The sequence below is a fragment of the Parus major genome, chromosome 1 (genome assembly GCF_001522545.3).
Source record: "Parus major isolate Abel chromosome 1, Parus_major1.1, whole genome shotgun sequence".
In the NCBI taxonomy this organism is placed as follows: Eukaryota; Metazoa; Chordata; class Aves; order Passeriformes; family Paridae; genus Parus; species Parus major.
Window position 1 is genome coordinate 110,917,619 of NC_031768.1, and position 16,717 is coordinate 110,934,335.

The window sequence follows — 16,717 nt, forward strand, 5'->3', positions numbered from 1 at the left end:
TAAAAAATAAATAAAACCCCCCAGATCAAAAAACCAAAAACAGAGCCCCCCACCAGAATGTCTTGGAGGATCTCAACAGGATTTAATCATTGTCATTCTTGTATTTCAGTGATGCAAATGATGACACAGCCTCAGAAAGCCCACTTGGGACTTCAAGGTGTTTTTAAAGTAAGCAGGAGCCCTGGTGGACTTGGATGGGCTTGGTTGTCATCTTTCACAATGAAGAAATGTGCCTCTCTTTGGAAATTAAAAAAATAAATAGAGACACACCTTCCACTGTCCCAGGCTGCTCCCAGCCCCATCCAGCCTGGCCTTGGGCACTTCCAGGGATCCAGGGGCAGCCACAGCTGCTCTGGGCACCCTGTGCCAGGGCCTGCCCACCCTCACAGTAAAAAACATCCTCCTAAAATCTAACCTACACCTTCTTTCAGGTTGAAACTATTCCTCCTTGTCCTGTCACTCCAGGCCCTTGTAAACTGTCCCTCTCCATATTTTTGGAAGGCTCCCTCCAGCTGCTGGAAGGGCTCCACTAGGAGAAAAAGAGATGGGGAGAAGAGAGGGCAGAGAGGAGGGAGGGAGATGAGGAAGGAGAGGAGGGTGCTGTGTGCATGTGTTTTGCTCAACAGCAGATAAAAATACTGTGTTTACGCCCTCTTCCATCTACATGTGCCCAAACTGATCATAATATAAAAGCAGTCAGTGATTTTTTTTTACCATGTTTTTTCAAAGATCAAATAAATGGAATTTTCAACTATTTCCAACCAGCTCTCATTCTAAGCAGCTATGAAGTTGTTTATTAGACCACCCTCAATTACTGGATTTTTTAGATACACAGCCTCTGAATAATCTGTATAAAAGGTGAAGTTCCATCCTATGCCTTAAAAATAATGTAGGACACTGCAGGAGTTACCCTGCATTTGAGCCTTAGTGTAATTCTGGTTTTTGTGGCTGAATTTTAACATCCTTTAGGATATGGACAAAGGTTTTAGAATTCTTGTGGACTTAGGTTATGTCTAGGGAAGTCAGTCAAAATTTGGCAGCTGTCTAAAGAAAACTGCAGAGAACAATAATCTTGTGATAAAAATGTGGTAATGGTGTCTGAAAACTTGCTCTGTTTGATATCTGTCCTAGAAGGCCACCTATGGAAGCTGAATCTGCTGTGTTCACTGGAAGCTTAGGGGTTATCCAGGAGCAGACCTGATTTATTTTCAGAAATCCCTTTGGAGACATAAAGCATCTTGCAAAGATACCAAATATCACAAAGCAGACACCCATTCCTGCCAAACCTCAAATCTTCCAACCTTCCCTGCTCAAGTGGTGAAGGCCATCAATCAATAACATCATAAAACTCATGATTACATTTCACAGATACATAAAATATGAGTTGTTTACAACAGCCTGCTTGTCAAGAAATTAAAAGTCAGCAGAAGTTCATAAAACTTAAGGTAGAAGGAGCAGTGCAGGGCTGAAACATTCCATAAACATCCATCTGTCTCTCTTGGAGCAAATCTTGGCCAGGAAGGATGCAGAGGAGTAAATGTCTCAGTTAATTTGGGGTTCAGAATTGTCCCTGCAGCAGCACTGTGGATCAGAGCACAAGTCACACATCCACGGGCAGAGCTGCACGTGCACCAACCTCTACATCTTAAAGATTTGTCTGTTTAATATCGTGGAAAGAATCACTCCCAGGCCTCTGCCAGAAGGAGATTCTCATAGGAAAGAGCAGTAAATGGTAGCTGTGGCATAGGAAAGAAGAAGAAATATTAAATGTGCGAGAAGGCCCAGTGGAGGATAAATGAACAGTTTACTGTGGAACCACTGGGGCTCTGCAAGAGCCAGGTGCTCTTTCACAGGCTGTGGAAAGATCTCAGTTTTATGCTTGCCTGGGAATTAACACACCATATCCAAGAAAGAGCTTGTTTGCTAATCAATCAGCTGAATGAACAGGTTTTATTGCCAGGGTTTTCCCACCTCCACCCTCCTGCCCCCTCCAAAATCTGAAATCAAGAAACTCTTTTTCAGCAGTTTCAATTTCTAACTCTAATCTAAAGTGCATTGCTATTACTTTATGCAGTGTTAGATTTTGTGATGCTTCTGCATGAACCTGACATGGCAGAGAATAAATATAAATAATAACAGAGGAAAACTCAGAAGGGTAGATTTTAAATAAAATTCTATATCTAACATATTCTTTTGCTTTTCTTTTTTTAATAACCTGCATAAAAATAAGGTAGCCTGGAGACTGCACGCTAACCATGAAAGAGGTGAAATCATTATATGGTATTACACTCTGAGAATTAACTCTGGGGATTAATAATGTTACAAAATATACTGGTTTAAGTGCTGACTGAACAGAAAAGCAGGGTAGGTCACTGTGATAGTGCCACATCCTCTTTTGCATAGTTTAACTTCAAAAGAAAAAGCAGTGCAGGAGAGAAGGAGAGAAAACCCAGCTGAATGAACAGAGCTTGATTTGGGCCATGGTGTAAAAGCCACTCACTCATACCAGGTGTTCAGTGCACAGTTTGTAAGGCCTAAATCACCACATCTTGTGATTCAGCAGGTCTCAGAACAAAACATCCTGATTGCACTGTGCTGCTGTTTAGAACACTCCAGAGAAATCTGGGGATGAGCTGTCTCTGTGCACATTAAGGAAAAAGGTGTTTAAAGGACTCGTTCAACAGGAGGACTCCTCCATGGGTGGGGGGGAAGGCATCTCTGAGAGATATTCTTTATTTTCTTTGAATACTTCAAAATCAACCATGTTGAGATCAAGAAAACTGCAGGGCTAAATTTGCACTTCAGTACTTGCTCCTGTATTGGCTTTACTTTTAGGGTGTCAGGGAAGCTCTAAAATTCACAAATTTGGGTACTGTGAAGTGTCAAAGGCTTCCTCCTCCACCTAAAAGTGTCATTTCATCAACTTTGGCTTAATTACAATCCTGCACTGCAGCACCTTCACTGCCTGAAGTTCTGTAACCACTGAAAGACCTGCAGCTCCTAGGCAGGGACACCTGAGAATGTTGATAAAATACGAGGATAAACAATTTAATGAGTAAACAATTAAGAAGCAATTAAAGTTTTATTAAACCAGACTTGCATTAGACGTGTGCATACTGTGACTCTCAGTGCTTTTCTGAGATCTTACAGGCCTGACTCACTCATTTTTTGCCTTCTGTGTGTAGATCTTTGCCATGAAAAAGTTAAAAATTAATTGCTACCAGAGAGTAGTGTCTTTTGAACTATTGTAAATTAATGCACATATAAATGGTAATCAAACCCCAAACCCGTTCTTTTTCAAACTACCACGAAATACTGCTATCATTAACTAAATTTATTCCTATTTGCAAAATCTCCCTTCCTACAGAACAAATTGTTTGTTTCAGAGCTCAGCCACATATAAATTAGTTCTAACAGTATTGCAGAGAACTAGCTAAATCTGCTGCAAAAGATTAGGTTCCACAAGGCCTAAACTGCTGTTTCTGCATATGTCGAAGTAATTAAAAATGATTCATGGAGGCTGTGAAAACGTGAGGATCTCCCATAAATATTGTGGACATCAGAAATGGGAGAGGTTTGATGGAGTGCAGGAGATCTGTAGGGAAGGTCCTGACAAGTCACAGCTTCTCTGCCTTCATGGAAAAGAGAGAAAACACTTCTGCTCCTCACTAATTCTTCCCCTTGTTCATTGTCACTCACCTGGTTTTCTAATAAAGCCAGTTTGTTACTGCAATTATTCCTAAGACTCCATTATTTAATAAGTGCACCCTGAAATGACAAGTGGGTGAACTCACGTGTTTCAAGTGCAGAGAAAAGTTTTACAAATCAGTCATAACTGGTTTACAAAACACAGTTTGGTAAATTAATGTCACTGAAAAAATTTAACACTTTGAAGAGGTGAGACATCTATGGCAAAATTCATAAATTAACTTTCCTCCAGACTACAAAACTTATAAAAAGATCATCTCAAGATGCCAGTTTAACCCCCTCCCTCTAGAGGGAATCCAAAATATCCTGTGTCATACACATCATTTTTTATCACATAGGGGAAAAAACTATGTGGGGTTTAGTAGGCACTGCTGCTAGTTTCTGAAATTAAAACCACAGGGGAAGGAAATAAGAAAGTGCAACTGAACCTCTTAACATTTACATCCTTTTTGTCATTTATTGAGGATCTTGACCAGTCTTGCCAGAGGCCATGCTGTAGAAAATCATATTTAAAATGAGAGGGGGGAAGAATAACAGAATAAAATAAGAATTATTTTCTTTTTCAAGAAAGGAAAAAAAAAAAAAGAAAGTAAGCTTTATGGTATTTCCAAATTTTAATCATGTGAAAAGTTTTAATATTTTGCCATTTCAAGAAGTGTTGGTTAAAAGTAGACAGTCCCTGGCAGCACTTTTTCAGAGACCCATACATAGAAATACATCTTTAATTTGCACTTTTTAAATTTCAAAATATAAAGTTGTTGCAGTGCACCTGGTTTATCAAACACCTTCTTTAAGGTCACCTTTCCTCCTGCTTTCCTCCCTGCTTTTTTGCCCACAAAGAAAACCTGAATATTGAATTAATACATAGAATGTTTGTCTTGCAACTCTTTTTTATAAAACCACTGAAATTCAAATACATTAGGAAAAACTGATTGTGAATCTCAGCAGGCTTTTTGAAGGTGTCTCATCACAGGTTCTTACCAATCTTCCTTGGGATAATAAGGAAAGCCTGCTTTATACATTAATAAGTGCTCAAGAAAAAGGAAAGGAAAGCTATGGGTGATACAATCCCTCCAGTGCAGCTTTGTCATTATTTTATCACTGGAACTGGAGTAGGGAAATGAAATCAGCTACTTATTGGAAAGAGCTAGAGAAGATCTGAGATGCCTTTGATCATAATTGACTACAGGGTTTCCTTTTCAATGTGTGAAAAAATCACAAGGCAGTGTTTTTTTGAAGGCTATGAATGTTTTGGGTTTTGAAGTTCGGGGTTTTTTGACATCATTTGTTGTGCTGCCTGATTTGCTATTTTTTCTATGGAATTTCTGAGGTAACAAATAAATTCTTCAGGTTGGCATTAGAATCCCATATTACCAACATTTTTCTTATATGGTTTAGAAACAGGATCCCTTTTACCTTGGAGCCCATAAAAGCACTGCTGTCAAAAACTGAAACTCCATTTATTTCTCTGGGGTGACAAACCTCTCTGCTTTGACTGAGTTTCCAGGCACCATGCTCAACAACGCAGTCTTAACCCAGTTCTTATAATTAATCATTAACAGCTCATGCCCTTTGATTATATTTGTTTCTTTTCCCCAATACACCTGAAAGAAAGAGCCCGGACTATTTTGTTCAATCCATAATTAGCACAAGCTAATCTCCATCTAATAGCATGTAACTAAGGACATCTAAATGACCTCTGCTCCTTCATTACATATTTGAACAATGGCCCTCTCAATCAAACCTTTCCTCACAAGAAGATTTCAGGAGCTGGGATTTGTTGCCACCCTGAGGAATATCAGGAGTTAAAAAAAAAATACAAAATAAACACAGTAGGTATAATTTTTTAAGGTGTAAGAATCTCAAAACCTTATTCTAAAAATAATTTCTAATTTACATCAACCTTGTGCTATTATAGCTACACCTAATTTCATACTTTCAACTCTAATTCTGTCTCTGCCCCAAGAATTACCTGGGATAAATCTGCATCTAGCTGGTAACTGTGGTGCAGAGTGACATCCCACATTTCAAATAAAGCTTTGGGAAGACAGGTCTAATTTTGTCTTATCTACTGTAGCTGCCCAGCATGATGATTTTTTAATGGGTTTTGGGGTTTTTTTATTATTTTATTTTTTTTTTTTAAGATCTAAAGGTGAGTTACCTCCTTATTAAAAGCATTTTTACATTCCCAAATCCTTCAGAGCCCTTAAACACACACACATCCCCGAGGCAGACTTAATAAAGTTCACAGACTTCTGATGTCCAGCAACAACTCTACAATAGAATCTGCAAGGCTCTAACACCTCACAATACCTCCTTTAAAGTTCTCAGAGCCCTGAGGCAGCCCTTTCCATCACAGCATGGCCAGGAGGCACCAAGACAAGCAGGAGCAGGTGGAATGTGGACATGGGAAGATTTCAGTGGCCAGAACAGGGAGAGGGGAGAAGGCAGAAAAGAGTCCTGGAGTGTGTGCAGATGCTCCAAGCATCCCTGTCCTCACAAGGAGAGAGAAAATCTGTGACAAGGAGACAAAAAGAGATTCTCTGATTCTAATTCTGACACAAACTTGGTGTGCTTTTTCCTCCCTCTCTGCAAGACAGGAAAGGCTCTCCCACCCCTCTCGTGACAGCCGGGATAATGACTGTAAGGTGAAAGGATGGAGTTCAATCCAAAACCTCATAGCAATTAGGAAAATGGCTAGGAACTTAAAAATTTGGTGCTGCTGAAGTTAGTGAGGAGGCAAAACACACAAATGAGGAGAAAAGCCCCCAAAATTGTCCTGTGTGATCAACCCCATCAGAGCACAGAGGGGAAAGGGTTTCTCCTGCCTCTCCCCAGCGGCAGCAGCTCACTCACAGAGCACCAGAGCTTTCAGACATTTATATTTAAGGATGTTGCAAGAGATGACAGATGAGTACAAGGAAGATAAGCTGCTAAAATATGTTTATCAGTGTTAGCTAACAAAAGCAGCCTCTTTTCTGCACTTTGAGGGAACCACAAGCAAGCAGACAAGCATCAAAATCAGCCAAAAATCATTATTTCTGGTTACAGCTGAATTAGTGCAAACTGCTCCAAAACTTGTTGGTATTTCCCATCAAATTAAAACTGAAGCTGGAGAACTGATCACATGAGAACAGACAATTGGTCTTTCTGCCTGTAGCTTCATCTTCAGGGCTGGATAAATGCTCTTGTTGTCTCTTCATTGTAGGTGAAAATGGAACATTTAAAAAAGAGAGACGTGGACTTTAGAAAAGAAAATCTGTATGGATTTTCTTCATCAGGTAGGACATCCTTGATCACTACAATTTTGACATCATTGCATAACCCACTCTGTGATTCTGCAAATAACCCATTTTCTCTCCTTGTTTTTGAGAGCTGAGGCAGAAGGTCTACTAATGTATAGTTTTTCAGTCAGAAGGAAATTTTTCTTCATCATTAGGAGGAAGTAATGCCAGCTGGAAAAGAAATGGCCAGAAATTCCATGAGACTTCCAGGCAAAAAATGCAGCGAACACACACAAAAACTAAAATCCTACCAGCAACTGCAGCATCATAACATAAACATCCTGGCACAGATTGCAAATACTTTTTTACAAATATACACACTTATTATGCCATGTACTTGGCCAATGAGCAAACTTGATGAAAACAAATAGAGCTATGATTTTTTCTGCAAGAGCAGGTTTAAAAGGAGGTAGAGGAAGACAGAGCTCCTTCAGAACAGAAATCCAGGACTCCACAAGGAGAAAAAGGCAGGTCACACCTAAGCTGTGGTGTCTTCTCATGACATGAAATAAAGCAGCAGTTCATGTCACTTCAGAGGAAGCAAATGCCATAATATAACACCACAGGCACATTGATGGGCTGACATAAAAAAAAAATATAAATCCATCAACAGATAAGGTTTGTTTGACTTTCAGTCTGGGGAGATGTGTCTGATGGCTCTGGTTTAACCAGATGATGGAAATTTTATGAACTTGGACAGCAGAGGTTTTGACTTTGTGGGTGAAACTGAGCAGCAGAAATGGTTTCATTTGATTCAATTCATTGGAGCATCGATTTTCAGGGTTGATGATTTATTAAAGTAACATTTGGTACAGTTGGATCTTCCAGTAATGATGATGCTGTTACTGACGCTGAAAATAAATCACTGTAAATCTTTCAAAGGATACAAGTGCTTAGCCAACAAATTGGGTGTCCTGGATTTGAAGGAGCTTGGGATTCCTGCTAAATGATATATGTATTTTCCTGTGGAATTGTTCTCCTTTTTGACAACTCTAGAAAAAGGACAAGTTTATTTAAACACACCAGTTTATCACCTTATTTTTTTACCTAAATAGTCAACGGAACTGTAATTCAAATGCCAAGTGTGAAGGAAACATTTAACTTCTTCACTACTAAACAATCCTGCTCTGTGAAAATCAGGCAGTGATGTAGCAAACTGAACAGCTCACCACCAGTGCAAATGCTTACCTACTTTGTGTGGAATATAATTCAGTGGTTCAGAAAATCCCTGGGCACACAAAAGAGAGTTTTGTGTCCCTAAGCAATCTCTTGTGTGCCCACCTGGCAGGTGCCTCACAAACATTTACTCCTGAAGAGGCTGCAGCTTCACAAACCTGGAGGATTTCCCCTCCCTGGCACTTTTCACTGTTTTACCTGCTGACAGTGGTTTCAACACTCACCTTTTTAATTAAGGCTGCACTCAGAAGTAGGCAAGCCTTCCCATGGGGAAATGAGTGCAACCAAGATCATCAGCACTCCCCACACCAATAATGCTGCTGCTCACCAGGCTGCTGCTCTGCTGCTACTCCATCATCACTTTTAGACTGCCTGAGATGTGATCTCCAATAGGATGGAGTCCATTCTCTGTGGTAAACAAAGATACAAGAAATGCTCAGCAGCACTGCACACTGAGAAAATGCATTTCTACAGAACTAAATTACAGGAAGTTAATAACTTCTCAGGAGGATCATGACTTCCTTTTTGGTTTTTTGTTTTTTTGTTTGTTTTTTTTTTTGCTAAGGGCAACAAGTTTATTTTGCTTTGCAATAAACTTTGTTTCCAAACCCTTATTTTTTTTGTGTGTGAGAGAATAACCTCGGTAAGTGTAATACACTACAAGCAATTCTGCCTACTGATATTGTAATTTCGGTGTTCCTAAATAAAATTGTCTGAAACATTCAGAAAGAACTAGCAGATATGTAAATAAAGCTTGTTTCAGTGAAAAAAAATGACCACTAACTATATTTATCTTAAACCCCGGGGCTTTGTAATGAGTTTTGTAACAGAGTGGCTACAAATGGATCTTCTCTGCTAAAGGCTATGAGCAGCCATCCCCTGGGAGGTGACAGTCCCTGCTTGGGGCTGGGCAGGGCATAGGTCAGGGTGTGACAAGCAATTCTTATGTGCATCACCTGTTTTGATTGGTGTTTACTTCTCTCTTTTTCTTGCCTCCATTTTCAATATCATCATCATCATCATCATCATTATTGCTGCTATTTTCTTTTATTTCAATTATTAAGCTGTTATTATCTCAACCCATGGTTTTACCTTTTCCCCCCCAGTTCTCCTACCCATCCCACCAGGAAGGGTGTGGATGAGGCAGGGGCTGCATGGCACTCAGGACCAGCTGACCCTAAATCCCAGAGCTGACCCTAAATCCCAGCACTGCTTTTCCCTACAGATTTACCCCTTCCACATGCAGTGTACCTGATGGCAGCAAGGTGAAGTCTTCACTGATATGTCAAATGGGGTCATCCTCTTGTTTCTGACCTGTTGTAAACCTCTGTGACCCCAAACCTGACACTCTCTCTTACTTAAGATGAATTTTCCTTGGAAGGTGGCTTGGTTGAAACTCCTGCTAGAATTAAGTCTGGCCTATAACTATTGAGGAGTCCTAAGAATTGGGAGAGATCATTTCTCCCCTTAGCACGGGCATCGTTGCAATCATCAGGAATTCCAGTGGAAGAATGAGAGCTAGACAGAAAAACATAAACAGATTAAAAGCAGAAGTGATTATTTTTGTAATTAAACATTTCTTAACAGAAATTATGTGAAATGCAAAATCAGCATAAAAGGTCAGGAGAGATTCTTCAAAGAGTGCTCCAGAGGAAGGGAAAGGGAAAAGCAATTAAATACAAAGATAGAAGGTTATTATGCATAGAAGATTGTTGCAAACAAGTGGCTACCAGCCGCAAACCACATTGTTTTGAATGTTAAATTAATAAAATAATATTTTTCATTAACCCCTGCCACTGTTAAAGATAGATTGAAAAAAAATATGCAGGAAACAAAACAGACCCATTTCTTACTTGCATGCATTTACATAGATGTAGCAATCTGAAATGAATTTTGTTTATCTTCAAAATTACAGGATCAGAAGGAATACATATTTTTTTACTGTCACTGCATGTTCAGGTCATGTTTTTTTTTTAAAAAAAGCCACCAAATTTCCCCACACAAATGTTTGGGTGGGCTATAGGAATCCCTTTTTTGTTTACATTGTTGTGCATAATACTCAAAGATAGAAAAGGCAGCTGAGGGAAGCAGAACTCTCAAAAAGGAAAAAACTAAAAGAAACCCCAGCCCTTAAAAATTCCAATTCTGAGACCAAGTTGGTTAGAGCCTGATTTTAATAGTGCCAGGGTTGTGTGTTCAATCTCTGCATGGGCCTTGAGAGGTGGATTTGCTAATCCTGGTAAGGTCCCTTCCAACTCAGAATATTCACAAACAGGTGAAAATTGCTTCATGTAAATAATACCCTCCTTCATACCCTTGAGAAGAATTGAGATTGAAGGGGTTTGTTTCCCTCTTCTAAGAGGAAACCACGGAGCAGAACATGGAAGGCAAAAGGAGCTGTGCTATGTTCAGCCCATTTCCCTGCTCTCTGCTCAGTGCATGTTGTGCTGTGCCAACACTCTCCCCCTCTGCCTTCAGCATCAGCCCACGAGCAGAGCTGAGCTGCTCAGAACTCTGACACCATCCCTGATTAAAGCAAGGCCTTGATCAAAAGCAGATTTTAGACTCCCAGCTCACTGCTCCATGCAAGGCAGTGACTGTGTCACACCGCGTGAATCAAAAGCCCCACTGGATGCTGTAAATAAAAAACACTTTAAACAACAACAGCAACAATAAGGAAGAAAGAATCTTTGATCAGGCTACAGTTAATTGATTAAAATGTCCATTTCATTGTCCTTTCATGTCTAAGCTACAGTGAACAACATGAGAGAGCAGAACTCAGAACGCAGTAGTAGAAAAGTAGGCCACAAAGGAAAGCCTGGCAAGTAAACAAAGATTAAAAAGAAAGGGGAAAAAAATAGATTATACAGAGTAAATACAGAAACCTGCTGTGCTCATGCCCAGAAGCTTAACCCAATTCTCCAGCTGTGCCACTGAAAGGCAGGGGAATTAATAACCATCAGCAAATCAGGGACTCATATTTGCATTTCTTCTTCTCACTGTAACCATATGAAACCTTCCCAACTAAACTCACAATGTGATTTGTGCAAAACTAACCTCGTATAATGTTTCCAATATGAAATGGATTAAGTACTGGGGAAGGATATTGACTTTCATTCTAGGGAAATCTGGAAAAAATCCTTGTCTTTGGTTAACAAATAAACAGGGTTTCCCACTCTGATGAAAGTAGAATTGCTATATCTGCAATTCCTCTCTCATCTGAGAGGTATCAGGTTGGCAGCCAAGTTCCAAGTTCTCAAAGACACTCAGACATACAAACAGCAGCAGGGGCCACTGAAACACTCCAGGATGCTCACAAGTAATCAATTTACAAGCTCCTTTTTTGTGCAGGGGAAGAGAGCTACACAATCCCTCCTCCTCCTCTCAGACAGATCAGCACACTGGTGCTTCAGCTTCTTTGACTTTTCTCTCTGGAGAGCCAAGGCTCCCTCCATGGTTCAAATAGAAAACCTAGAGACACCTGTCTCACCAAAGTCCATCATTTTTAATTATCCCTTTCAGGCTTACTACTAAAAAGAGATTACAACTTCATTAAAAAATTGTGTTTATAGCTATTTTATCCATTTGCAAATGGATAAAATAAAGTGAAACAATATTCCAGTGTGCTAGTATTGTTCGTGTTTGCATTTTTGCTTTTGCCTAAAGAACATCAGTGAGATCCCTTAAAAGAATAAGATACTCAAATGAAATGTTTTAATACTTGAGTTTTATGTGTCAAGGCATGCAAATCAATGCACACTGACAGAAAAAGCAATTGGGAGGCGAGGCAAGTGGATTGTGCCTCTCATGTTACACCTTGGCTGAATTTTATTAAAGAGGTGAAAAAATTAATCCAGAGATCCTATTTTATCTTGCTGAGCTAAAAAACTTGTGAATACAGGGATCTGAAATGAAAGTAAGGATATTTTTTCTAAAATCAATGGTGCAGCTGTAATAACACCCTGCTTGTGTCACTGACCAGTCTTGAGCACACATGGAGAGACAGAGAATTGCTGTCACTTCCACCTTTAGCACTTCTGCAGTGACTGATGCTTTGCAGCCCAAACATCCACCCCCAGTGCCAAGCCTGGTCTCTCTTTTTTCTCATTTAACAGCCCAAATGCACATCCCCAGTCTCTAGCTGGATTTGGGGTTATTGCCTCTTGCTTGCAGTGCTTGATGTCTGAGCTCTGTATGAGCAACTGGCTCCCTTCTCTGACAAACATGAAAACATCACTCTGCAAACACTCAGAGCTGTCCAACATCCCATCTGACTCATACTGGGCTTAAAATATAAAGTACTGATCTTGCCAGCACTTATTGTTGCTTGGGAAAAAGTGACTACCATGAATAAAAGTCCCAGAGAAGCCTACCCAGAGTGTCATCATTCCTAAATTAAATTATTAAAAAGTGTTGGTGTAAATATTTCACATCCAGATATTTAACAGGTGCAAAATCTAGGAATATCAGCTTCTGACATAATATGACAATTTGCCTGAAGTATTCCACGATTTCCTTTTCTTCTTTGTAACAGTGCAAACAACTCCTCCACCTTGGAAAGGCAAACAAACAGCTGGGTACAGCATATTTAACAACAGACCACTAAAAACACTTCTGTTCAAAGAGTCAGAATCGCAGCAGCAAACCTCAAGATAATATGGGCTTTTATGGAGTTTTTATGGATCCATTAGCTTGAATAGCTGCTGAATTTTTGAACTAGAATAACAGATTTGCATATATTGCCTCAAATTTGCACCTTGCAAGGTCTGTTTCCTAATTTTGAGTGATGAAGGCAACAAAATAATACCAGAGTGTGCCTGAATAGTGCATTATATGAACTGTAATGCTTTTATTCTCTCTAATTTATTAATGTGTCATGCTTCAAACAGCAGGGGCTTTTTCAATCATCTCATTGAAGTGTCAAAGATGTTTAGTACAAACATTTCTAAGATATTCCTTTTTAGACTGTTCATGCATTTTGTTTTAGCAAATAGTGAAATCACGCATTTCAATTTAATTTTAATGTTCAATTCACACAGAACATTTTCACATAGTTCTCAAATCTACTAATACTAGTCAGGCATAGTCTTCTGGTCAGAAAGAGCAAGTTTACAAACTTCATTCCCACAAGTAATGGAAGTAATTTCTCTTAAATGAAATCACTGCAGAATTGTTCTCATTTAATTTTTTTAATTCCAAAACATGCACAGCACTCCTCTCTTCTTACAGCACAAAAAGTGTAAAGGAGGGCAGGTCCTCAGCTAAGTGCAATGCAGCACTGATAAAAATTCTGGATTTTTGGGGATGAAAATAAAGACAAACAAGGCAGATTTTCCAAAATATCAAATAGAACCTCCTCTTAACTTCTTGTTTTGTGGGGCTTTCTTGAATGCAAACAATCTAGAATAGTTTTATCAATATAAATGGATATTTCCTTTGCTACAGAAGAGTAGTTTTTTTAACTACCAAGCTATGTGTATAAATAACCAGGGAGACAAACAAGACAAAAAAGGCTGAGACATACAAAAGTAAATTGCCAGATAATCTTTAAAGATTGCACTTAGGCTAAATTACTGGTACTGATCTTAATTATCCAAAGTGGCTCCATTAAACAAATGAGATGTCTGAGAACCACACAGGAATATGTGTTCTGATTTTGCTCCCCAAATTGTTTGATTAATATGCTACAAAGCTAATTAATCTTAAGGGAAAGCATAAGAGTTGTGCCTCATATTACGCAGGTTATCTGTTGTTAACTGGTAATACACCCAAAAGAACTCTTAATCTAAAGGGTGCATTCATTATTCATATGTTTTCTATTTAATATTACATTTTAGGGCTGCCTAAATATTGCTGGTCTTTCTCTTAAACTAAAATATTTATAGCATGAATCTGAAGATTCCAAAATAGACCAGAGAAGTGTGGACAGACTCGCAGAGTTCTACTTCAGGAAAATTTATAACATCATCATTAAGTACAGAACTGAAAATTGCAATACTCAGGTTGTGGGACTGGGACCTTCCAAACAGCAAAATTTCCATATGTTTGTTTTTTTTTTAACCCCTAAAGCAAAGACATTCCTAACTTTGGATACAATATAAATCCTGGGGATGACAACTAATGCTTGCTTGCAAGGCTGCCGTACAGAGGACTGCTGAATTGTATGATGGTGTATAAATCCATCTCAAGATGTGCTCCATGAGAGAGGAAAACTCTTTCCTCATTCTCCTGCAGATGAGTTGAGCAGACAGCATTTTAAAAAATGGGAAGCAGGACATTTTAAAGACCTTCAAAGAGCGGAAAGATCACACAACTTCATGGAATCATCTTAGAATGTCCAGGGTTGGAAAGGACCTTAAATATCACCCAGTTCCAACCCCTCTGCCATGGGCAGGGACACCTCCCACTAGAGCAGGCTGAAAAAGACAGTCTGTGGGAAACTGCTAGAAAAAGCAGTACAAAGTAGCTTTAATGTTCTCTACTGTAACAAAAATTTGATGTTTTAAGATTGACAGAAGAGTGAATTTACTTATTGCCATCATCAACATTAACACATACATTACGTGTGATAATGTTTTTATGAAATTGTGCCATCATTCTACTACTTAGTAAAAATTTTGTTTGCTAGCTCTTCAATGCAAGGAGGGTGTAAGGTCTAATTAGCCCAGTGAAAATGCACTTTTTGCTATCTTTGTTTTTAAATCAGGGAAGTTCCTCGTGGACACTTGGTCCACTTGGTGTGAAAGTGAGATATGTGCTGAGCTTGAGGGCTAAAGATTTAGAGACTCTGCCTTTCCAAAAGGAGGTCTATTAGAAAAAGTCATGATCTTTCTTCAAAGATGCACTGAGCTGAATTGTATGTGAAATACTTGAAGAAATAAAGCAGAATAAGAAATGTTATCATCAAGGTGTTCCAGCTACTTATGAGATTTAAAGCATATTTTTGGCTAGCAGCCAGTTACAGACTGCCACATTCAAAATCTTACATGTAATTTGTGATATTTCTGTCAGAGGGATGTTTTAGCTGCCTGTGGGGTAGATGACAATAGAGGTAAAAACAGCAGATGGGATCAGAGCACTGTTTTACTAATCCAACTAAAAGCACTTATGGGAGAAAAAAGTCAGAAACTATGCTAATAAAAAATTATATTCTGTAATCACAAAATAGGATCTTACATTATGCAATGTGCCCTTGTCTTTTAGTACTTTGACAGGATTTCCCACTCCATTCAGTTTTCTCTCTAATCTACATTAGCCTGCTGAAAAAAATCTCAAACAAACCAAAAAAGCAGTTTAATGCCTTATGTTTTTAAAAAAATATTAGACTACAATTTTCTCTCTTCTACAGCTTTGTATGGCTACAGGAATGTACTATCAAGATAACAGGTATTTTTCTTTTGTAAAACACACCTTTGCAATTACAGAAATTAATCCCAGAGTTTATCAATTAGATTTGTGTGCACAGACAGAAACTGATTTTCAAGCAAAATATTTACTTGTTATTTTTTCCAGTTTTCATAATAATAAGAGTTCCCAGCTGATAAGAAAAAGCTGTTGCCATAACAAAGCACACAAGCAGAATATATTAAAGCAGGAGATGTTTCTTTTGATGGTAAATTTCTTTTTAAATTAATATCTATGTTTTTGCTAAGGTCACTTGGTCTGTTCAACCTGGAGAGGAGGAGACTGAGGTGAGACTTTGTGAAGGGAAGAGGAGGGGCAGGCACTGATCTCTGCTCTCTGCTGACCAAGAGTTTGGATATTTTATCTTTTCAACTAGGAGTGCCCAGTGCTTCAGTGGAGATTGAAGAGAAGAATCAGTAAAAGAGTAAGAAATATAACAAGAGCAAAATGGAAGAAAGATGAAGGGAAAAAAAAAAAATCAAGAAGTTATGTGAATCAGCACTTCAAGTGGAAAGGTTGAAAAGCCAGCCATGTCTGATATAATTGGAAACCTCAAAATCATTGAAGTTACTTTGTCAGAGATGAAAATAGAAGCAAAGCTGTCTCTTGTAAAGAAGGCCACTCTCTGCCAGCATGCATGAAAGCAGACAGAGCCTCATCCTACAGGAATCCTTTAAATGTGGCATGCAGGAGGGCATGCTGGAAAGGAGGAGGAGGAGGAGGAAATGATCACAGTGAGACGTATTTGGGGCAAAAATGGGCAGAGGAGGAAACTGTAGGGAGGAAAGGAGGGTTGTAGTGTAGACTGGGCTTAAAAGAGAACAATATGGACAAAGGGATAAAGAGATATGAGAAGGTCAAAAAGGGGAGAGGAATTCAGAGTATAAGTGGGGCATTTCTGAACATGTCTAGATGTCTAGATTGACAGACATTTGAAAGTGGAAAAAGCAGTGCTAAAGTCCACCTAGGAGAAAGGAAATGCAGTTTTATATGGAGCAGCTAAAATTGCATTCTTATGTTCACTGGAGACCCCATTCCCCATCAGCTGAGGTGGGAGCTTTAAGAAAAATCATGGAATGCGTCAAAACAAAGCTTGTGATTTACAGGTCTTATGGCTCCATCAAATAATTTTCATTCTTGTTTTG